This window comes from Lissotriton vulgaris, chromosome 11 (genome assembly GCF_964263255.1).
Source record: "Lissotriton vulgaris chromosome 11, aLisVul1.2, whole genome shotgun sequence".
Lineage (NCBI taxonomy): Eukaryota > Metazoa > Chordata > Amphibia > Caudata > Salamandridae > Lissotriton > Lissotriton vulgaris.
This window is the reverse complement of record NC_141699.1, coordinates 611,424,424-611,449,421: the sequence shown is the minus strand read 5'-3', so window position 1 is coordinate 611,449,421 and position 24,998 is coordinate 611,424,424. Positions and strand designations below refer to the sequence as shown.

At 48.7% G+C, this 24,998-nt stretch overlaps 1 protein-coding gene across 3 annotated transcripts in view; it reads right to left on the bottom strand.

Moving 5' to 3' along the window:
* U2SURP (U2 snRNP associated SURP domain containing) overlaps window positions 1-24,998 on the bottom strand; it is an 835,376-nt gene that overhangs the window by 198,979 nt on the left and 611,399 nt on the right. The window lies entirely within an intron of this gene.

The following is a 24,998-nucleotide window of genomic DNA, read 5'->3' as shown; positions in this document are numbered from 1 at the left end:
GAGGAAGCAGTGCTTCATGAAAGTGTGTACCTTAGCCCACATGGCTTCCTGATAGATCTCCAGGATAGGCATTCCGATTGCTAATGCAGTGGTAGCTGCTTTGGCGCTAGTGGAATGAGCCCGTAAGCCTTCTGGGGCCTGCTTTTTCGCCAGTGTATAACTGTTATTTATGCAGAGAAGAATCCATTGGAAGATGGTACATTTTTGCATTGCTTTACCCTTCTTTGCTCTGAAAAAACCTACAAACAGCACATCGTCCACTCAGTGTTCTTTGTTACGATCGATAAATAATCCTGCAATGCACTTTAGGGATCCAAACAATTAAGTCTCTCTTCCTCCTTAAGAGGGTTGAGGTGCCGCAAAGACAGCCGGAAGGGTAATGACATAACCAACAAGAAAAGTAAACCCCTTTCGATAGCAAGGAAGGTCGGGTCCTCAAGAACAACTCATCAGGGAAGAAGGTGGTGCAAGATGGATTCACACTGGAAGCCTGAAGCTCGCTCATACATCTATCCAATATTATGGCGAGGAGAAAGTTTTTAACGTCAGAAGTCTCATAAGAATTGAGTAAAGGATCAAAAGGGGAGCACATGACTAATGTTAGGACTAAGTTCAAGTCCAATGGAGGCATCAGAAAGAAATACTTTCAAACCTTTTGAAAACCTCATCACATCCGGTGATTTAAAAAACAAAGGCTGATCAGGAAACCACAAGAAAATCAAAAGAGTTGATAAGTAGCCCTAAACAGTGTTCATGACAAGTCCTTGCCAGTCTGGGGACAGAACAAACACCAAAACGTCAGACCACTTTTCTTGAAAAGGGTCAATTTTTTGGGTGTACATAAAATTTGTCCTCACAGCTAGCAAACACTGATTTAGTGGAGGGATGCCTCATCACCAATCACTGCACCATCAGGATTCAAGCAAGCCGGGCCGACAACGGCTGAAATGCCAGAAACCGGTCCCCGGAAGCTTGTCTCCTTCCAGTGAAGAATTGGCTTGGTAGTCTGGTCTGCCCTGTTCCCATGATGCACTGGGCCAGGGACAGACTAATTTGCATGTAGCCAGGTTCTGAGCTGGGATGGTGCAGTGAGCTAAAAAACGGTGATGGATCAAGCTCTGATCTTTGGACTGGGTAAGAGTGGTCTGCTTAATTCAGACACTGTGCATCACCACCCCCTTTTCTGAATCGTTTTTGGCCACTATAGGTTTGGCAGGGTATACTCAGACATGAGTCCCTTGCTTACTGCACCATCAGGATTCAAGCAAGCAGGGCCGACGACGGCTGAAATGCCAGAAACCGGTCCCCGGAAGCTTGTCTCCTTCCAGTGAAGAATTGGCTTGGTAGTCTGGTCTGCCCTGTTCCCATGATGCACTGAGCCAGGGACAGACTAATTTGCATGTAGCCAGGTTCTGAGCTGGGATGGTGCAGTGAGCTAAAAAACGGTGATGGATCAAGCCCTGATCTTTGGACTGGGTAAGAGTGGTCTGCTTAATTCAGACACTCTGTGCATCACCACCCCCTTTTCTGAATCATCACCAACATGACATCAACTACCTTGAGGTGTAGGTTGTGAGAGGTTAACTGTTGCCACTCAATCTTCAACCATCGAGTTGCAAATTCTGAAAGCCCAAGTGGAACACCCTGCTCTGCAGTGCCCCAAGTGATTCTCCTGAAACTGAAGCTTGATCAGAGGACAGATGTTCACTCCAGGAGTTCCGGGTTCCACTCTCCTGGCTCAAAAAGATGACACTAAGATGATTTAGGCCCAGTTGCTCCTGGTGAATAAGTTACTCACCTTTGGTAATGCATTATATGGTAGAGATAATATTTAACTGCAGATTTGTTACCTTTGAATTTCCCAGGCACAGACTGGATCTCAAAGCTTTTGCATAAGCAGTACTCCAGCTCAAAGTCTGGTGGCTTCAGTCGGTTACGCGCGCTGTCTTTGGTACCAGAAGTGACGTCGCGGTCTCCGATTTAGTTGCCACCCGGACGTCAGTTACTTTTCACACCTTTCCACGTCGGAAGCGCAGAGCCATGAAGTGAACTGACCAGTCTGTGCCAAACTAGGGCCCCGAGAGGGAAATAAACCTAGCCCTACAAATGCGTCCGCAGAGCGGGGAGGCATGGGTGGGTCTGCAAGGACTCTGCAGCTAGATAATGTGTTACCGAAGGTAAGTAACTTGTTCATCCAATAGGGTCTAGTTGCAGAGTCCTTACCTTTGAATAAATACCCAAACCATACCATCCTGCAGACAAATGGACTATACTAAGAAGTCCTGCAGGACCGAACGGGTGAAATGCCCATCCCTGCAGACCCGACTGTCCAGGCAGATATGTGTTGCAAACATGTACAGGGACGCCCATGTTGCTGCCTGGCAGATGTCCAGGACTGGAACCCCATGAGCTAACACCGTAGTCACAGTTTTTCCTCTGGTGGAATGGGCCAGGACGTAGGGGACCTCGATACATAGAATGGGCCAGCACAAAATGTTTTGTTTCTGAACTGCCCAATCTTTTTTTAGCTCCTACGTAGCACACAAAGAGTTGGTAGTCCACCAGGAACTCTATTGTGCGGTCAAGGTAAAACAACAACACTCTTCTAAGTCCAGACGATGCAGTTGCTCCTCCTCTTTAGAGTGATGTGGAGGAGCATAAAAGGCGGGCAGGGTGACAGATTATCCCAAATAGAATGGGGTCACCACTTTTGATAGGAAAGAGGTCTGGGTGTGAAGCATAACCTTGCCGGGAATACCATAAGATAGGTCGGCTTGGATGATAAAGCCTCCGGGCAGATGTTACTGCCACTTGAAAAGCTCTCTTGATGGCAAGCAGCCAGAGGGGACAATTGTGTAGCAGCTCAAAGGGAGGACACATGAGGTAAGTGAGAACCAGGTTCAGATCTCACGGAGGATTGATGAAGGGCAAAGGGGGAAACATATCTATAAGTCCTTGCAAAAACCTATGTACAATCGGGGACTCAAATAAAGAGGGTTGATCAGGCAGCCGCAGTAAAGCAGACAAATAACCCTTGAGAGCGCCCAGAGCACAGGCCTGCAGGGAAAGGGAAAAAATGAAGACACGAATATCAGAAACAGAGGCAGAAAGAGGGGTCATAGAACAACGCTAACAACTGTACCCTCTCAATCTCCATTCAAGGAGATGGAGAGTTGACAGGTTCGGGTGGAGGACTTTTCCCTGCTGCTGCGACAGAAGATCCTCCCGAAGGGGAAGCCTGATTTGATGATCGATGCTCATTTGAAGAAGCTCAAAATACCAAACTCTCCGTGCCCAGTCCAGAGCCACAAGAATGACTGGGGCCTGGTCGTTCTTCATCTTCTTGAGAACTCTGGGCATAAGCAGTATGGGTGGAAAAGCATACAGGAGGCCTGAGCTCTGCTCGCAACGAAAAGCATGTCCGAGTGACATCCGCCTTGGAAACTCAAACGTGCAAGGCTGCTGACATTGCACATTCTGTTCGGAGGCAAACTGATCTAACCAAGACTCTCCCCACAGGTGAAAAAGTCCATGTGCCACCACCAAAGAGAGACACCATTTGTGATCCGTTAGACATCAATGCCTTAGTTTGTCCACCCTGGTGTTCAAAGAATCTGCAACCTAGGTTATACCATACTGTTCCAGCCATGTCCAGAGACTCAGTGCCTCTTGACAAAGGGTCCATGACGCCACCTTGCCCAGTTTGTTGCAGATGGTAGTAGTGTTGTGTGTGAACACTTACACTAACTTCCCCTTGACAAAGGGAAGAAATGTTTTCAATGCTAGTCCGATCGCCAGGAGCTCCAGCAGGTTGATATGGAGTCCGGATTCCGTTCAAGATCAGAGTCCTCTGATTCACACCTCTACCAGATGGCTGCCACATCCCCTTTGGTATCGCTTTGTTCGCCCTAAGTTGGCAGGGTATGCTCAGACGTGGGTCCCTTGCTCACTTTGTCACTGGATTCAAGCTAGCCTAGCTGATGACGGCTGATTAGCCAGAAACCCGTCCCAGGATGCTTGTTTCCAGTCAGGGAAGACATGGCTTGGCAGTTCGGGGATGACTGATTTGCATATGGCCATGTCTGAACTGGGGTGGTGGAGTGAGCTAAAGAATGATGATGGATTAAACTCAGATCATTTCACTGGGGGTGAGTGTTTGATTTGCTCCAACGCTCCATCCATCACCCCCTTTGGTATCGCTACATCCCAGGAGTGATGCATCTGTCACTGGCGTCAGGTCTGATTGGGTAAAAATGAGGAATTTGCCTTTGATCCAATCATGGTTCGTTACTGCAGGTCTTTTGCCGTTCCCTCTGAGATCTGGATGAATTCAAACAGATTCTCCTGATGCTGCACCCACTGGAACTTCAGGTCCCACTATAGAACCCGCATATACCACCAGGCAGGATTTACCAACAGGATGCAGCAGGTATGAGGCCCAGCAGCCTCAGAGGCATTCTGAACAAAATCCAGGATAGAGGCTGCAACATCTGTACCACAACCTGATTATCCTGGACTCACTGTTCAGGAGGATAAACCCGAAACTGCATTGTGTCCAGAACAGCTCCAATGAAAGGGAGCGTCTGAGAAGTAGTCAAGTGTTACTCTAGCACGTTCAAAGTGAACCCCAGTAAATGCAGCAGATCCGTCAAAGTACGTAAGTGGATGATGACACTCTTGGGCGAGGCCGCCTTAAAAAAACCAGTGGCCGAGGTAGGGGGAAGACTGAAATCCCTAACCTGCCATCACCGTGGTGAACACCTGAGGGGCACTGGCAAAGCCAAAGGGTAGCACAATGAACTGAAAGTGCTCATTGTACACCTTGACCTGCATATAATGCCTGTGGGCAGGCTGGAAGGGGATGTGAAAGTACACATCCTGCAAGTCCAACGCTACTAGCCAATCTCCTTTAGACAAAGTAAGCATCTTTAATTTCTCCTTTTGAGGAAGAGACTTGTAGGAGAGTAGGGTCTGCTTTCCTATGGTCACCCCACTTTTTGCTTCACTGGTTTTCGACTTAATGTGGCTGTGGGCCTGCTAATCAGACCCACAGCCCTGCTGTTCTCTCTCTAAATTCACAACCATGTACTTTAGGTACATCACCAATTGGGATTGGGTCACCTTATGAGCCCCTGTACAGTGTACTATAGGTACCCAGGGCATAGGTGCATCTAAGGCCTACCAAGGGCTGCAGCATATCTTTTGCCACCCCTGGCTGGCCATCCAAACTGACACAACTGGCTGATCACTCAGCTGGGGCAAGGTCGTGTAAACACCCCTTGCTTAGATATAGTATACCTATGTCTAAACCTATATCTGGACACATATGCACCTATAAGTCACTCCTATTGCAGGCCTTAACAATCCTTGAGGCAGAGTGCTTGGTTTTATGTTAGATGGTGCTCTAGCATGAGCTGACCCTGTCTGAAGCTTTCGGAACCATGTCCTTATAGCTGTTCTAGGATATTGCCATACCATATACACTTAAGTGCATTATGAACCTTGTGGTTAAATGCTATCTGTGGTTTGGCTTTATCAAAACATGTCGTGTAAGGTGTCATACGCTTTGGAATACTACCCCCTCGCCAGTCCTGGCGACGGGGGTAGCATTCCACCCTTCTAGAGGGAGAAGACATGTTACTTTCCTTAAACGCGGTTAAAATCAACCAGAGCCTCAGCATCACAAAATGGATGCTGCTGCCACAGACACAAGGCTGGCCTCCTGCTGCTGACCGAAGCTCAGGCAGGGGAGGCCTGGACAAAAGGTTTTCTGTCACAGGGAGGTGCTAGCACCACCCCAGACAGGAGTTAGTCGATTGGGGAAGGGAGTGCTGAATGAAACTAGACACTGCCAGGGCCACATAAGGTGTCCCATGCATAGTCCAGTTCAAACCGGTGCTGGGGCACTCCAGCCCCAGCTCTGGCGCGAAACTGGACAAAGGGAAAGGGGTGTAACCACCCCCTTCCTGGGTCCCACCAATAGGAGGGACCCAGCAGGTGATCCAGCCCCTTGATTTGGAATAAAGGTGGGAGCTGTGTCCTTAGACTTTAGATCATCCTGACTGAAACTTTGATACGAAACTCTGGACCTTTCGACATCCTACTCGACGTAGAAGACTGAAGAATCTCCCTTGTGGTCCAGGAGTGACCACCCTGCACAAGCAGTCACCATCAGCGCTCAAAGGTTTTCTTTGTTGTTGCTCCCCCCGGAGCTCGAACGACAGAGACCAACAAGAACCGGACTCCCAGACATCCAACAGCCCGATCCACAGCCACAGCAAAGCTGAGACCCGTGGAGGCGACGTGGGACCGGCCATCTTGGAAAGCCAGCGAAGTGCTTCCTGTGCAGCTCCCGAGGCACCCTCGAAGCTGTGCATTGGGGATTGAGAAGGCCCAGCCCCGAGCAGCTTTGGCACCAAAGATCACCTCTCCACACTCACTGAGTGTTGCTCTTTCGCATTTTCCTGCTCGACGTGTCTGTCCCGTCACTTGCCCGTTGGCTAGTGGCCTCGGTGACGACTAACCTACAAATTTTCACTGCTGGTCTGGTTGCTCCAGACTGGCCCTTGCTCCCCTGAAAAGGAGCAGCCCATCAGACCTTGCTAGTCTGATCCAGAAGCCATCTCTGATTCCTGCGTGGGTTGCATTTGCCAAGGCCTGTTGACTCCGAATCGAGAACCGACACCGCCGACAGCGAGAGCCTTCGTGGGACAGCCCGTGTCCACCTCCTGGTCGTCGTCGAAACTTCCTGGTGCACGTGGCAGCGGAGACAAACTTCACGACAGCACCTGATCGCAACCAGACATTGCCTGGTCCCTTCCTGGTTCCTTCCTGGTCACTGGCTAGTGACCCAGACTCTGTCCCCTCTGCTTTCAGGTACTCTACATCTTCGATCCACCCTTGGATCCAACCGGACTCTTCTCTCCTGGTCGCCTGCAGCATCTTTTCACCGGGGCTCCATAGAACTCCACGACGAAACCCAGTGCACTTTGACACCTATGCACCCGCTTCCTGTGGGTGAGGTAACGAGGGTACTACGGTGCTCCTGTAGAGATTTACATCCCTAGTGTCCTAGTTTTAAGTGGTTAAGTTCTAGTCCAGTCGGAAGACTTCCAAATATGTAACTTTCTAACTTTTACGCACCATTGACTTCTATTGGTGCACACGTGTGCCTATCGACACTGCACCCGCATCCTGTGGGCCTCCCCCGTCCTAACTTCTGTTAGTCCAGTGTAGCCCCAGCGATTCTCAAGGCCCTAGGCCTTACCATTGTTCGTGACGTGGTTCTTATACCACTATTTTAGTATATGGTTTGAGGGGCCACCAGGGCTATCCATATTTGTGCAACGTTTGTATGCTATATGAAGTTCTTTGTTTAACAATTGTGCTTCTGCCCTCATAAAGAGTACAGGGGATTATTCTAGTAATAAATACATATATTTTATAATATATAACTTGTGTGGTGTCCTTTCATTTGGTATTAAATGGATTGCATATGGTAAAACAGCTGGCTTCACATGCCCTCTTGAGATTAGCCTAAGACTGCTTTTGTCCATGCTACCAATAGGATAGCTGGTCTATAAGGTTGACTTACAACCAATCACCATAGGGGTCGTTTGGACTGGTACAAGGTGCTCACTAGAATAGTGAACATCACATACCAGGCAAACTTCTCACGATTTGGAGGTCTAGAATAGGATGAAGACCCTCTTGGGTATCAGAAAGTAGTAGGAAAAACAACTACTGCTTACTTCTGATATCAGAATCCTTTCTAAAGCCACCTTGGCCAGAGTTGTACCTTTCTCTTGGAGCAAGATCAGATGATCTTGAGATGGCAGTAAGGGTGGGGGTTGGAAGGAGGGGGGAAATTAGAAAAGGAGGGATGTACCCCCTCTGAATGATCTCAAATACCCATTTGTCCAATATTATAGACTGCCAGTGGAGAAGACGTTGAATTCTCCCTCAAACTGGGCACCCATGGTCTTGCAGAACCAAACTAGAAGCACTTAAAGGCTGAAGCTGCTGGGGGTTTGGTGGCGGACGACTTCCCACTACCATTCCCACAGGGTCGGTATGCACTGAGTCTACGCCCTTGCATAACTTGGGAACCCTGCGCAGGATTGTGGCCAGGATATGGTTGACGCGGTGGCATGCCCATTTCGTAGCCATGAGAGAGGTGAAAGGCAGACTGGTGGTGAGGTGTCACTGAGAGGTCCAAGGCTTTAATCATCGCCCGCGAGTCCTTGAAGAGCTACATCACCAAGTCTTCCTTCTCTTTGAAGAGACAAGTCCCATCTAAGGTTATGTCCATGAGATTGGCCTGAACATCCCCCGAAAAGCCAGATGTTCTCAGCCAGGCGTGGCGCAGTTAGGCCACTGTCAACAAAACTGCTCTGCCCAGCGAGTCAGTCTTATCCCGACCACATCTAATGGTGCACTCTGTCACTGCTTGGGAGAGGATGGCCCAGGCCTCCTTCGGGACATGCAGCAGCACTTGCGCAACTGTTTCCCATAGGGTATGGGAGTAATGGCCCAAAAGGCATGCAGCGTTCACCGACCTCTATGCCAAACTGACGGAATTATTTTTTTTTCCCAAGTGTGTTCAGCATCTTGGATTCCATGTCCAGGGAACAGCATGGAACACGCCATGGGAAGTCTAGGCTTGGACTACCATGCTTTCAGGGGTGGGTGTTGGCAGAGGAAACTAGGATCACTCGGGGCAGGGCGATGGCGGCGGGCAAGTGTCCTGTTCTCAGGAGCCCCTGTGCTAGGCTTGATAAAGTTCCTAGAAGAACATCAGTCAGTGCTTCATTAAAGAGCAATAAGGGTTCGGATGAGGAAGCCCCAGGCTTTGGCACTTCGGTCACGAGGTTGGTCTGGACCAAACAGAAGAAAGTTTGAGGTAAAGTACCTCCGCTGTCCTCTTCCCCACCACTGCACAACAAGCTCCCTCCTCCATAGCCACGGTAAATGGAGAGAGCAAACCAGTATCTGGAGAGGTATCCAGTCCACTGGCCTCTCCTAGTTACCAGTGTAAAGTCTCATCAAGGGTGTACAACTGGTGTTCTAAAGGGTCCAGTAACCCCCTCCAACTCTTCCCCCATACCTGTATGCTCCACAATGAGCTAATGTGAAATATTTAAGGGAGTGGCCCAACTATCCAAGGGATAGGGCACCGAATACGTGAGTAAAATCAATTATCCCTTGGGATGTGAGAAAACTAATTGAATCAAAAATTGTCTCAATCATACATCCATACATTAACTTATTGTGTGGCTAATGTTATTCTGTATTCTATATGTGAAAAACCACCTATCTGAGGACTAATAGAAGTGCCTGAACAGTATAATATTCCAATTTATACATTTATTGACATCAAAAAATTATTCATTAAAATCATTAGAAAATATCACAACAACACAAATGCATTAACAATATTCAAAACAATATAATTAAAACCCAGCAAGAGACCAAGTTCTACTACTGCGAACATATGTAAAGTCTCGCAATTTTAGATAATTTTACTGAACACTATTGCAAGCATGAAAGAGACGAAATTGTGGTCTTGATAAAGGTGTTTTTTATAAAACTACACACCGAAACGCGTCGACGCATTTGCTATATACGTCAAATTCAAGGAACCAGGTCCCAGAATTGATCAATTGGAGTGTGGACCTTATGTGATTCCCTTGAGTTGACATACCGATGATTGACCATAGTCACGGAACTTGGTCTCTTTCTGGGTTTTAATTATATTGTTTTGAATATTGTTAATGCATTTGTGTTATTGTGATATTTTCTAATGATTTTAATGAATAATTTTTTGATATCAATAAATTGGAATATTATACTGTTCAGGCGCTTCTATTAGTCCTCAGACAGGTGGTTTTACACATATAGAATACAGAATAACATTAGCCACACAAGAAGTGAATGTATCTATGTATGATTGAGACAATTTTTGATTCAATTCGTTTTCTCACATCCCAAGGAATAATTGATTTTACCCACAATGAGCTAAGACAATGCCCTAGAGCCACTGGGCTCTGTCGGCGCCAGATTTGGCATCGACCAACGCCGTTCTGACTCAGTCATCAGGGATAAGAATGAGGCTAGGGCCGCCTATGCGTCCTGGGAGCATTGAAATTGGGACAGGTGCCAATCCAGGATCGGATCCATGAGACCCCACCGTAGCCGTCGGCAAGGAACCTGATGGGGCGGCCTCCTCCGACTCCATAGGGCCTGAAAGTGCTCCAAAGGGGTCGGCCCACTCAAATACTCAACACATGGCCTCGTAAAATGCTTTTGAGTGAGGGTCACTCCGGCTCCCGGAAACAGGGGAGGAGTAGAGTTGGGCCTGGTGACTGCTCTGCAGAACCATGCCTAGAATGTCGATCTCCCTCTCACCAGTTTTCGACGAACAAGATAAAGTTGAAGTCCGTTTAGACCACTACTTCTTGTGCACCGCGCCCACCCGCCCATCTGACAAGTGACACCACCATGATGCAGGAGGCCAACAATCCCAGCAGCGCCAGAGACATCCAGTGAAACATATGGATCACACCCGGAATGTTCTGAACTCTCCACTCCAGGGGAAAAGCTTGAAACCGTACCGCATCTAGAATGGCTCTGATGAAAGGCAGCGCGCCTGAGAAGGAGTTTGGTTTGACTGTCAGTGATAGTGAACCCCAGTAATGTTTGCTGGTTCGCCGTCATCTGTAGGTGGTGGACAACTGCCTGTGGCGAGATCTCCTTTAACAGCCAGTCGTTAGGGTAAGAGGAAGACTGGCACCCCAGCCCAGTAGATGTGCTGTGACTACAGCCACCACTATCGTGAACACACAAGGTGTTCTGGCGAGTCCAAAGGGGAGCACAGTGAACTGAAAATGCTATTGGCCCACCGGTAACTGCAGGTAGCATCCTGCATGTCCAATGCCACCATCCAGTCTACAGAGTCCATTGCAAGACTCGGCCTAACATGAACATCTTAAATTTGTCCTTACACAAGAAGGTGTTGGGAGGGCGAAGATCTAAAATAGAACCAAGGTCTCCTTACTTTTTGAGCACAAGAAAGTGGCAGGAGTAACACAGAGTTCCTACATCTATGGCCGAAACAGTCTATGGCCCCTTTGGCCAAAAGGGCCTGCACTTCCTGTCATAAGGAGGACAAGCAGTCCTCCATAAGCCACCCTGAAGGAGATGGACGGTGCAATGCCACTGACAATTAGTAGGACACAGGGGTTTGTCGGGATGGCCTGCCAACCCTTGGTGGAAATATCAGATCTTGACTAAGAAAGTGGCTGCGTGTCAGCAATTACACAGTAAAGTGGATTTGTGGTTGCGGCCGCTGGTAGCGTAGGGGACTGAGCAGCACACTGTCACTGCCGTCAGGATGGTCTCTGGGAACTGTGGCTTCTGCCACAAAAGGGATGAAAAGCCTAGTGTACTGGAGGAGGGGTATGGTGTAACCAGACCTCTACCATAGCTTCAAAGAGATCGAAATTGCTGGAGGAATTGTCTTGTGGGAGCAGTGAGGCCTAAGGAACGTGCCATGGCTCTACCCTCTTTAAAGCACTCCAAGGAAGAGTCTACTTTATCCCCAAAAAGATGAGATCCGTCAAATAGTATGTCCATTAAGAATGTTTGGACGTTATCCATGCATGACAACAGAGCCACAGATGTATCCATGGCACATCCTAGACAATCCGTTGTGCCCAGTTTTGAATCTAATACAAGTTTCAGAGCAGTGTGACTGTCCTGAAAAGCAAGCATGAGAGATGCCCGAAGGTCATCAGGAACAGCATCAAAAATTGACCCACTTTATCCCTAAGGACTTGGGAATAACAGCCAATGAGACAACTGTTACTGACTGAACTTAGAGCAAGGCTCATGGAGGAGAAAATTCATATACCAAAAGTATCTACTTGTTTGGACCTTCGCATTCAAATTGACCCTGCTGGTGAATGCTTGAACTACCAGACTCTCTGGCGTGGGATGTTGTGTAAGAAACGCAGAGTCGCCAGAGCAGGCTGGGTGATGGGGACAGCCATTTGTCTATTGACAGGTGGCCCTGAACTGGGCTTGGCCGTGATGCCCAAAAGTGAATGAGTAAGTGCCTCAAGAATGCGAAGATTAGCTCAGTGGGAGCCTGGCCAGGTTGCAACATTTCGGTAAAAAACTGCCTCCCACTTCAATGGCTGGCAATTTTAGGTCCAATACTTTAGCTGCCATTCGCATCACAACAGCATCAGAAGAACTTTCCTCTACAGCAGAACCCTAGGTGGACACAAGGCAAGCATCAGGCAAAGTTTCAAGCCCACTGGTATTCTGCAGTTCTTCACATTAGTGGTCATCATATTGGGGAACATAATCATTTATATCATCATGTTTGTTGGTTTCAGAATCTATGCTAAATAAAATAAGTAAAGTCTGGGCCCTACCGTATGGTAATGGTAAGGCATCACAGTCAGATGGATTGACAAGAGATTACTTGCTGGTAGGCACAGGGCACCACTTTGGTCGAGGTTGATTTAGCTCGGAGTCAGATAGCACTACAGGCTGCCTATCCTTATCTTGCATCAACAATAATGCTAGCAGGATCAATGCAGGGGATGGGGTTGCAACAGAAGCGGACATCCAAGTCTTTGTTGGACCTGATGTGGGTGCAAGAGACACAGACTGTGCTGATGGCGGTCCCGCCGGTGGAAGTCCCACTGGAGGACTGTGTGATTTCTTTGTGCCGGAAGGTGCATCACAGGGAGCCGGTAAAGTACAGACGATCCACAGCACAGCCTCCTTGTATTCTTCAACTTCCTGACATGTCACTAACGGACCTGGAAAGTCGAGAAGCATCACAAGCAGAGACTAAATCGACTCCAATGGAGATCAGGAACAAGACTAAGAGGCACACCGTCGCACTCACACTCTCTCTGGACCTGCCACTGGAACAACTTCATTTTGACCTTGACCGATCACGGTGTGGAGGCTTCTTGTGCTTAGCTACATACAGCTTGACTAAAATGTCTGGTAAAATAACAGGGAGAAGCTCTGGATCCGCATTTAAAAGAGCGGAAAGAAAGGAACTGACGTCAGGGTCCATGGGTGGTAACTATATGTAGGTCAGCATTTCAATTCCAGAGCAGAACATCGGCACAGAGCAGCATGACGCCGCACGTCAACACACAGAGATACCGAGGAAAACGTTTCCAGATCCAGTCTGAAGTTGTAGGATTTCACAAACTGAAGAATCCGCCGTTAGAAGTAACAATTAGAAACCCAGACTATTACACAGATACATCAGAGAGGTCAACATCACAAGATTTCGGTTTACATTCTGCATGGGGTCTCCCATAACCCTAAAACTACACCACTAACTCTACAGGGGCGAGACCCTTGTTATCTGAGTGAAGAGATGTAGGGGTCAAGTCAGCGCTGGGTAAGAGACCAGAGCAAGCCCATGACTCGCGCAGGTGTAGTTAACATTGTTGCTTCAACAGAAGAGACTGGCATGGATGAAGGGGCCTTGGCAGAAGTCTGAAATGGCATTGGTACGAGGCTAGGAAGGGGTCTATGTGCACACCTGCCAACCTTAAGTTAATTTTAATGGTGTGATCATATAGAGAAGGGGTCATGGCTTAATAAGAGGAGAGGATATGACGGTGGGGGGCTTTGGATGCCCGCTCCCACCTGCCACCCCCCATGTCTTGGAGAGGTTTAGAATTGGAGCACCGCTGTGCAAAGTAGATTCACACCCGAGCTGGAAACCTGTTATATGCTAAGGCTTTCGGCTCACTGTGTGATAGTGCCTCTTTACCAGGACTCATGTGATACGGTTTAAAACAGTGTGTTACACAACAAAATTGTGTTAGTGAACAGGCATGCATTGGGTGAGATGGTACCAAGGAAGGGCCTGATGGAGGAAGTTCAACTGGAGCCTCTTGAGACTTTATGGGGCTTGAAGGCAGCTAGAGGGACCCCAATGCAACTGAAAGAGCTGCAGCATGGCCTCCTTAAAGTTAGCGGTTTGCAGCTGAATCGTCAACGGCCCAGAAAATTCTGGCCACACCAGGACAAGCTCTGGGTGCAGACCAGAGTCAGAAGACGCTTGTGGGCAATGACCAATCAATTTATGCCTTGCACCATCTCCCCTGTTTTTGAGTGGCAGGATTGGGTCCTGCATAGCCATTTTGTGTTTATGGTGCAACTTCAACTTACTGGAAGATTTGCAAGATCGTATATTTGGTGACAAAGTTTAACCTCCCGCCCCAGATGGCCTTCAGCTGTATGAGGGCACATTTACCACACTTCTTGGAGTAGTGATCAGATCCCAAGCAGTAAAGACAGATAGGAACATTACTGACATCTACTTACTGCAGTCGCAGCACTGCTTAATGCTGTTGTTTTTGGAGGAGGCATCATCCCTGGTACACTGAGGCAAATTTTGGAGTCGTCAGAAAACTGGCAAGTTGAGAATAGAGTACCAAATCCGCTTTGTAAGGCACAGAAGGAAAGGAACCTACATCAGCATGCAAGGGTGGCACTCCATTTGAACACTCTCAGGGCAGTGTAGAGTCACTGCGAAGCCACACAGCTCTGCCTATTGGCACACCGGAGCGTTCCTGAAAATTCATCTGATAATAGTCTGGCACCTGAAAACATTCTAAAGGAGAGGAATCCGCAGTTGGTATATCCAACAGACATTTTACAAGGCAATGTTCTCTAATACAGGAGCCAGAGCAAAATTCTCAAACGAATAGCATGTGAGCTACTGGTAGTTCTCCAATTACCTTAAGCAGATGTCTTGAGTGAAGCCCAGGTTACTAAATTAGAAGCTTCAGCTTAGCTGCAGTAATATAAGTAATGCAATATTGAAAAGAGGGTATTTGAGAGGAAAATGTTTATTTTCACATCTCAAATTTTCCAAAACACATTTAAAGCTGACAATTGAGTGATAAATCGTTAACCGTTGGGGAGACTTATTACAAATATTATAACTAGGCATCACAGGCATTGCAGCTATAGCTGTTATTCGTTACCCAAACTGACAAAGCATATTTACATTACTGCTGGTAATGCTGCACTGATATAATTATTTTTGGTAATCCAGCACAGGTGGAAACAAATGTCATCATTTGTGATGTGGTCATAATATTAGTAGGTAGAGAAAATTTTCATTGAACTTAAGTAGCTCATATTACAGAAGAGGTTGGAGCTGAGCTGCGAAATAATGCTTGAAATGTTTCATTGTGAAGGCTTCATTGGTAGAGTGATGGCAACACAGTAAAGTTAACAATGTTGAAGGTAGCACTGAAACAGGACACAGCATATTTTCCAAATGATACCTAATGCATCTGCCTGGGTGTTCTACTTAACAGTTATCTGTTCTGCAGAGACAATCCTTAACTTGAGCCATAAACAAAATTCTAACTTTGTCAGCTGTACAGGATCAGGGAATCCACTATACCCCTTTTCACTCCTGTTCACATATTGCATTACCATTTGGTATACTGTAATTGTATTTGCAAAGTGCTTACTACCTCTAATGAGGAATTCAAGCTTTTTAAGCCAGGCAGCAGCTGCTCCTGAATACTAGGTTAAAGGGTTGTCCTTTATTTTTGGGTACTGGGACTCGTCTTGTGTAGCCAAGCAAACCATCTCCAGTTTCTTCGTTGTGGATACATTTTCTTTTCAAGTAGCTTTCATTAAATTTTTGGGTACTTGAGCAAATATCATAGTGAACACAAAAATGCTGTTAGACTGCAGGTTCACATAATTAGTACAATATACATGTTGTTTCAATGTCAGACATCCTATTCAAAGAGCTCAGAATGGAGCAATGTAGATACACAAATGTCCAACATGCCTAGATTGTACTCCGTTCGGCAGCTGAAATACCAAAGAATCTCTCTCCCATTTACCAGGCCTGGTATGGGCAGCAGTGGGGAGAGAGACCACTTAGGGCCCTTGGGAGGGTGCAGGTGCCTGAAGGAAGGAACAGTATTATGGCAACACAGCCAAATGTAAAAAATAACCGAAAGGATATTAGTGTACACAAGACGTCCTACAGGGCAGCAAAGATAAGCATTAGAGTATGTTGGATGTATGGGCAGCTACCAAACAACCTCGGAAGGCCAGCTGGTGCCTGCTAGCAAGCACACAGCTTTCAGGAGGGGCCTCTTGCCTGTCTTGGCCTACAATTTGTCGATATAGGCATCCTACCCATCCAGTGAGGGCAGCACCCCCCCTCTACAAGGACATCGATCTCCATGCCATGGTCTCAACAGTTGCCCATTCAAGAAGAACTTTCTACCAGAGTGATAGCAATGGCATACAGCAGACTTCCAAACCATGGCTATACAACGCTTCAGGAGAATGAACAAAAAGTCGAGGAACCTGACAACATATCCATCTATTCTTGCACGTCCAAGTGGTCAGCCCAAGGAGGCAGTGAAGCAGATCGCACTGCAGAGGGCAACCCATGATGACAGACAGTTTGAACAACGTCCCCCCCATTAGTGGCCAATCTCCAGGCAGTTCGATACCATATGATAAAAGTCAGCCTCGAGACAGGTGGATCGGGGACATTTTTAAGAAACACCCAGTAAGATACAATGAAGATGTATCGGAGTCAGGTATGTGTGGTGGACATTGTTGAATTAGGTGTATTTCAGGCAGAAGTTCCTAGAGACACCTTGCACCTGTGTCAGAGTATGGGTCCAGTGCTTGTCTGCCAGCTCTTGGCCATGAGACAAAGTCCATTTATCCCCTAAGGCCTGAAGCGGTGGTATATGAAGTTCCCAACAATCTGCTGCAGAGAAGCGTGGTTGAGCGTCTACCAAGACAGCCCCCCAACAACATCTGTAGTGCTGAGGATGTGGCTGGTTCTGCACGCTCCGGCCCGCATACAACTCCAATAGCCTCTACAAAGGTAGTGTGTGTCAAACACAAGCCCTCATAAATCTCGCACCTCTCCCTTAGAGCTTGAAAGAACATCAAGAGTTGGTGCTCCTACAGGTACCCCAATGCAAAGACACTCACCTCCATGCATGCATCTGTGCAGTGACTTTTAGCAATCCAGCTAATGCACCCACAGTAGTAGAGTGGGGGCATACTGCACTGGGTTGTGTAGCAGTATCACATATATATATACCAGCAGTGTCCGTTTATGTGAGCCCGGGCTTGGAAGCTTGGGAGCAGAGGTGTTTTGTCTGGAGTATAGGTGAGTTAGAGGCTCTCAGGGTTCTTGATGTACCTGCAGAAGAGGGAATAGAAACAGCACAGCCACTCTGTGTAGTGCTGGACTCTCTAGAAGTCCCTCGATGTGCAAGTTTTGGAGGTGGTGGTGTTACGACTGAACACAAACAAGCCTTGGTGCTTGCAACTGGCTACGGTACCTCAGTATTGGGGCTGTGCGGCTCCTTGCGTCTCCACATCGAGTAGGGAGACTGATTTGACCTCCTGCAGCAACAAAGACTTATTTTTGAGGTGCTGCTCCCTCGGTGGGTCCTAGGGTCGACAGATTGCTTTACCGGGCAGATGCTGTGGGAGCTTCCTGGTGCAGGAAAGTAGTTCCTCCACTTCAGGTAGGGTTTTTCTCAAAGTTCGTTACTGATCCACAGTTCTCTCATCTTTGGCTCTTTGTTTTTCTTTCAGGCAGACAAATCTGAGTTCCTCAGTCAGGGGGCAACCTAAATACTAAATTTAAGGGTGTTAAGGGGAGTGAAGGGTAGTTGTCAATGAGCTACTTATCCCTGGGGTCACTACACCCCCTATAAAACCCCTTCCTGAAGGAAGTGGGCATCACCCTGTCCCAGAGTTCCTAATTCAATAAAAAACAAGATGGTGGAACAATTCTTTCATGGAGCACATTAGGAAGCCCACCTCAGGGGTGTGACTAGCCTGGAGGTGTAACACCCTTACTTGTATAGCTAATTTCCCGCCTGTACTGGTGCCAAATGGGCCTCAGGGCAGGGAGTGGCATCTTGCAGGTCTGGGGGAAACCGATGGGCATATCAAAGGTGGCAGGGCCTTTGAAGCCCCTGGCCTTGATATGCTAAATCACTAGTTTTCCTGCTGGAGGGGGTATGAACACTTTTCTCCAGGGCAGGCATTGTTTCTGGCCTAACAAAGGGTATGCTTTCACCTGCAGGGGATGAGACACTTGTTTGTGGTGGCAGGCTGGGTGGTACATAAAGCTATACACTTCAATAGCCCCGCTTACCTGGCAAAGAAACTTGAGCTCTCTGGTTCCAGTCGAAACTTAAGAAGCTCCAATACCTTATTTCTGAAATCCCCTAAATTCAACAAAAAAAGAACCTACAATCGCACCTTCTCAGGGCTGGCCCCAAGAATCTGGAATGCCCTACCAAAGGAGATCAGAGCCAACCCCTCAACTGCTTCATTTAAGAAAAAGGTTAAATGGGTAGTTTTGGAAGAACTTCAGCAGCAATAGCTTCTTTATCATGGGACTGTCACTTCCGCCTAGTGCTGGACAATCACTTACTTTGTGTATCGAAAAGTATATGCCTGACAATCTTTATGTTTTGAAATAGGTAATTGACAATCATTTTCTGTTTTACGTTGGTTTTTAAATTCATAGTCTCATTCATTGCATGTAGTGCGCTGCTAAAATTGCTTGGCCTCGTCTAGTAGGGCTTTCCGATTTGATTACCTGCAACCTCGTCTTCCCCGAGCACCCACATGTTCCTTTATGACTCAGGCTCCTCGTTTGTTGCCTTTGCCGTCAACGTTAATTTTCCTCTTTATACAGCGCTCAAATACCGGTCTGGGTCTTGTTCGCGCTTTATAACACTTTACAAATAAATAAATAATTCCAGTCAGGCAGCATACTAGATACTATTAGGTTTTTCAGGGAGCACGTCTAAGGGGCCATCTGGGAGCATGTCATTCCAAATCTAGTGCTGGCAAAAGTACAGATTTATTAAGACAAGGTATTTGATACCAAACACCATAGGTTTCAGTAAAGTCATCATGTAGATGGGGAACTTGTAATGACCAGTACCCAGAACATATACTTAAGATGACTTCGATGTTCACTTGTACCAGCTAGCAATTGAACTAGACAGCACAGGGGCCTAGCTACTCATGCAGATATTTATTTATTTATTTATTTTGCGATTTCTAAAGCGCCTGGTGACCCGTAGGCATCCCCGCGCTATAAACCTGTAGAGATCCAGAGGAGGGGGAGAGGGAGTGAATTATTTGGGGAACAAGAGGGTTTTAAGTTTCCTGCGGAACGCAGTGTGGGAGAGTTCCAGACATAGACTGAGAGGGAGTGAGTTCCATGCTGTGGAGGCTTTCACCGAAAAGCGACGACCGCCGGTGCGAGCCTTCCTAAATTTGGGCACCGTGGCAAGATGTTCGGCGTCAGAGCGAAGGGGTCTGGAGGCTTTGTATGGAGTAACCATATTTTTTTAGCGCAGCTGGGCCAGCTCCATTGATGAGCTTGTGGGTGGTGCATAGGGCCTTGAACTCTACTCTCTGGCGAACAGGGAGCCAGTGTAGGGCTTTGAGGGCAGGCTTTGCCGAAACTCTAGGGGGGAGGTTCATAATGAGCCTAGCCGCCGCGTTCTGGGTGCGTTGGAGTTTGGCCAGGGTATACTCAGGAGCCCCAAGATAGATGGCGTTGCTGTAATCGAGCCGGGCCAAGACAAGACTCTGGACAAGCAATTTCCTGGATGGGAGGGGAAGAAGAGGCAGGATCTTGCGCACGGAACGCAGGAGACCGAAGCAGGTGCCTGCTGTCTTGGCCGCCTGCGTTTTCATGGTTAGGTCAGGTTCCAACCATACTCCTAGTGTTTTGATCTCATTTTTAGGAGAGGGGATTTCGCCGAAGGTGTCAGGCCAAGATGTTGGTGGAAAGGACGTCCATTTGTTGCCCAGGAGCATGATCTCGGTCTTTGCACCGTTCAGCTTCAAGGCCGAGTCACACATCCAGGTATGGATGTCCTGGAGACAATGCAGCAAGCTGTCAGGGTGGTTATCCAGGTGGGACAGGGAGACGACTAGTTGGGTGTCGTCAGCATAGTTAATTATTTTTATACCGTAGGGGGCCACTACGTCTTCCAGGGGGGCCATATAGACATTAAACAGGGTGGGGCTGAGCGACGACCCCTGGGGAACTCCATTCTTCAGTGGAAGAGGTTCTGACCGGGAGTTGCCGTCCCACACCTGAAAGGATCGATAGGAGAGAAAGGATTTGATCCACGCTCGCGCCGTACCCACAATTCCTGCCTTGGCCAGGCGATGTAATAGGACACGGTGATCCACCGTATCAAAGGCGGCGCTAAGGTCCAGGAGGATCACTGCCACTGATCCCCCTGAGTCTAGGATACACCTTGCCTCCTCGATGACAGAGAGGAGGGCGGTGTCCGTGCCATGGCCGGGTCGAAACCCAGTCTGGGATTGGCGCAGGATATTGTTTGTCTCAAGAAATTGGGACAGTTGCGAGTTGACTAGCTTTTCAGCCATCTTACTGATACAAGGGAGCAGTGAGATCTGTCTGTAATTAGACATGTCGTCCGGGTTAAGTTGGGGTTTTTTCAGCAGGGCCTTAACGACTGCGTTCTTCCAATTGGGGGGCACCGTTCCTCCAGCGAGGGAAGAGTTGATAAGGTCCATGATGATAGGGGCTATGGTGGGAGACACCTTTTTTAGGAATCTGACCGGGGCTGGGTCAAGGGGGGAACCGCTTTTCATTTTCTCTAGCGTGGACATCACCTCGGTGAGGGAAACTGCTCTAAAGGTGTCCAGCTGTGGGCTATTGTTGCCGTCTGCTATATCCGGGGTGGGAGGGGGCTGACGGTAGGAAGGGAGTCCAGTATCCGCAGGATTTTCGAATCGAAGTAGTTAGCCAGATCCTTACTTCTGTCTGGGGGGGGAGTGAGGGGGGGGGTGCTGTTGGGATGTTTAGTAATTCTTTGACTATCTGATAAGATTTTTTGGATGAGTTAGTCGCGGTTTTTATTCTGTTGTCATAAAACGTTGATTTAGCTAATTTCAAGGCTGTTTTGTATCGTCTTACCGCGTTGTGATATATGTCCTTGTTACTATGGAGCCAATCTTTCCTCCATGCTCTCTCGGCCTTTTTGCACTCTTTACGGAGCGCTCTGAGTTCGGAATTATACCAAGGTGCATGGCCCTTGGTCTTATTTTTAGCCTCTCGATTTTTGATGGGGATGAGGCTGTCGAGGGAGGAGGAAATCCAGTCACTGAACTGGATGTCTGCCATGGCGGGGTCGGCTGCAAGACTGGGGGTAGTAGCGTCAAGAGCCAAGGCCCAGTTTTCCATCGAAAGTCTGGCCCAGGATCTATCCTTGGTGTAAGTTGGGGGATTATGGGGTTTCTTAAAGGACCCTGGGAGATGGGCCGAGACCAAGAAGTGGTCCGTCCATGGGAGGGGGAGGGAATTGGTGAACTGGAGGGAAGGAATGTTCGAGAATACAGGGTCGAGCAGATGTCCTTTCGAATGCGTGGCTCCTGAGTTAGCCAGGGAGAAGCCAAGGGCGCCAAGTTCACAGATTAGGTCAGATGGCCCTGTGTCTAATAGATCATCGAAATGGATGTTAAGGTCGCCTGTAATCAAGAAATTAGATGTTAAGTGGGCCAGGGATGAAACGGTTTCTAAGAAAGCGGCGGAGAAGGGGCCGAAGTGTCCAGGGGGCCGGTAGACCAGAAGGCCTGACAGGGAGTAGGTCGGTGAGAGCGTCAGCGTGAACAGACAGCTCTCCGACTCCTGGCTCTGAATCTCAGTAGATCGGCAGGTGAAGTAGTCTCGGTAGATGATGGCTATTCCACCACCTCGACCCAGAGGGAGGGGTTGGGACATGATGAGAAAGCCCGGGGGAAGGGCCGAGACTATGTCGGAGTTGGAATGACCGGTGATCCAAGTTTCGGTTAGGAAGAGTATATCCAGATCGTGATCGACAATCAGATGGTTTATGAGTAGGGCGTGCTTGGGAAGCGATCTGCAGGTGAGTGTCGCTAATTTGAGGCCTGGGAGTGGGGCGGCCATCCTGGGAAGGAGTAGGTTTCCAGGTCTGCAGATGTTACAGCCAGTGAAGGGGACGTTTGGGTCGTGTATTGCATGACAGGTGATGTTTTTCGAAGGTCTGAGGCTGAGGAGATCTCGACGTGAGTAAAGTCTCCTAGTGGCGGTAGGTTCCGGCATGGGGGCTGGCCCTAGGCCCGGTCGTGCGCGGACGGGCGCAGACGGGCTTGCCTTAGGCGCGCCTTCGGCGCGCAAACAGCGCTCCCGCTGCGCTCGTCCGCTGCGCTGGTAAGGTCGGCACATTTGAAGTGATTATTATGGGCGTGGCCTCGCAGTGGGCGTGGCTCGCCTTGTGATCGCGCTGGCGGTGTGGGCGTTTTCACCTGTGTCAGCGGTGGTCTCGCTGTATCAGGGGGGTCTGGGAGGGCTGCCTTAGCGCGTGAGAGGCCGGCGCTTCAGTGCAGGTGAGCTTCGTTTCTTTTTAAAAACAACAAATCAAGTGACAGTTTTAAAATAATTAGCAGTCCTCCGGCTTCCGCCTCAGAGGATACAGACAAGTGGAATCGTTGCGCTGCTATCAGCGTTTAAGTACTGGTCTAGGTGGGCGTGGCCTCGCAGTGGGCGTGGCTCACCTTGTGACCGCGCTGGCGGTGTGGGCGTTTTCACCTGTGTCAGCGGTGGTCTCGCTGTATCAGGGGGGTCTGGGAGGGCTGCCTTAGCGCGTGAGAGGCCGGCGCTTCAGTGCAGGTGAGCTTCGTTTCTTTTTAAAAACAACAAATCAAGTGACAGTTTTAAAATAATTAGCAGTCCTCCGGCTTCCGCCTCAGAGGATACAGACAAGTGGAATCGTTGCGCTGCTATCAGCGTTTAAGTACTGGTCTAGGTGGGCGTGGCCTCGCAGTGGGCGTGGCTCACCTTGTGACCGCGCTGGCGGTGTGGGCGTTTTCACCTGTGTCAGCGGTGGTCTCGCTGTATCAGGGGGGTCTGGGAGGGCTGCCTTAGCGCGTGAGAGGCCGGCGCTTCAGTGCAGGTGAGCTTCGTTTCTTTTTAAAAACAACAAATCAAGTGACAGTTTTAAAATAATTAGCAGTCCTCCGGCTTCCGCCTCAGAGGATACAAACAAGTGGAATCGTTGCGCTGCTATCAGCGTTTAAGTACTGGTCTAGGTGGGCGTGGCCTCACAGTGGGCGTGGCCTCGCAGTGGGCGTGGCCTCGCAGTGGGCGCGCTGGCGGTGTGGGCGTTTTCACCTGTGTCAGCGGTGGTCTCGCTGTATCAGGGGGGTCTGGGAGGGCTGCCTTAGCGCGTGAGAGGCCGGCGCTTCAGTGCAGGTGAGCTTCGTTTCTTTTTAAAAACAACAAATCAAGTGACAGTTTTACAATAATTAGCAGTCCTCCGGCTTCCGCCTCAGAGGATACAGACAAGTATCCCCTCATGTGTAATATAATGAACTTTGTCAGCAGGCCTGCTGTAGGGATGACTTGCATATATTCGGTGTAGTGACTTTGGCATGGAACAGTGTGCCATGTTGCGTTATCACTCATGGTGTCACACAACCTGCTAGCATTTTGTATGGGTGTCACGTAGGGTGGCATAATACATGCTGCAGTCCTTAGTGCCTGCTTTAGTGCCCATGCCCTGGTACCAGGGCTACCATTTACTAGGAACTTGCAGGAGTGCTAAGGTGTGTACCAATTGTTTTAAAATTAGGCCATTTTACCTTTTTTTAGGGAAACCGCACTGGCACTGGGGCATGGTTATCAGGGACCCAGTGCACATCAGTCTAAAAACATCAGTACCAGTGGCAAAACATGGGGGATGGAGAGGGGTAAACATGACAAAAATGGCTCTTTCCTACAGACGAGCCCAGGCCCCTTTTCTACAGTGGGGCAAACAACTCATGCAAGGTCACTCTTTTCCTTCTGGACCCCAGATCAAGTCGGAAATGAGCGGCTGTGGACCAGGAAGCGCAGGCGTCTGCAGCCGGCAGCTGGCAAGTACCATCAAGCCGAGCGCCCAGCCAAAGCCAAGCGCAAGACGAAGGCATAGGCCAGGGAAATCCAGAACAACCCCTAAAGGGAGACCGTTCCGGACATAACCAACCCACAAAAAGAAGTAGGACCAGCCAGAAGAGAAGAGGAGAAATACGTAGGAAATACGAAGCCGTCAACAGAACATAGGAAAATACCAGGAAATCCTATTCCCCCTGGAACACCAGACAGAGTACCAGGCCAAAACGCCAGACAAAAAAGGGTGGAAACACCACAGCACAGTGCTGCAGACAGCATGCCAAAGCTGATGCAGCGGATACTGAAATGACAGACCCTGGAGCAGCGCAAGGTACGCCTAGACAAAGATCAAAGAAACCATGTCAGCGGTATACAGCGACGCCAGGAAAGGCAAGGAACACGCAAAGGGGGGTCCACACCCTCTCAGCTTAGGACAGAGCTATACAATAGCTACAAGTACCCCATTTAGGGTATGACACGTCCGAGAGAAAACATGGGAACCACTCGGAGGGAAAAAATCCCGTATCAGAGAACAAGAACATAAGACCTGCGGTAGGAACCACAGACAGCTTAGCAATCAACCAAAAAATACACAATTGCCAGAAGGGCTGTACCAGCAGCCAACAGGAGAGAGGGGCCAACCTAAGGACCCCGAAGGCACGTCAACCCACACAGAACACACAGAACACACAGAAGAGCCGCACGAAGAATAAACGCGGCCAACTCGCGACCGTAGGTGCCGTAGATCAGCGCTAGCACCCTCGTGGGAGACGCGAGACATAAGGTTCTCCACAGAATCCCACAGGCTGGAGGTAGCCCTGGCCAACACACAAAGGGTGTTGAGCGCCCGCAAAGCGGCACTGGAGGAAGTGAAGAAGTTATGCCCCAAAGAATCCAACCACCGGGCCTCCTGTGACAGAGGAAACAACACCACAGTAAAGGAAGGAAAATCAGTCTGCAGAAGAGGGCCCTGAGTAGAAGG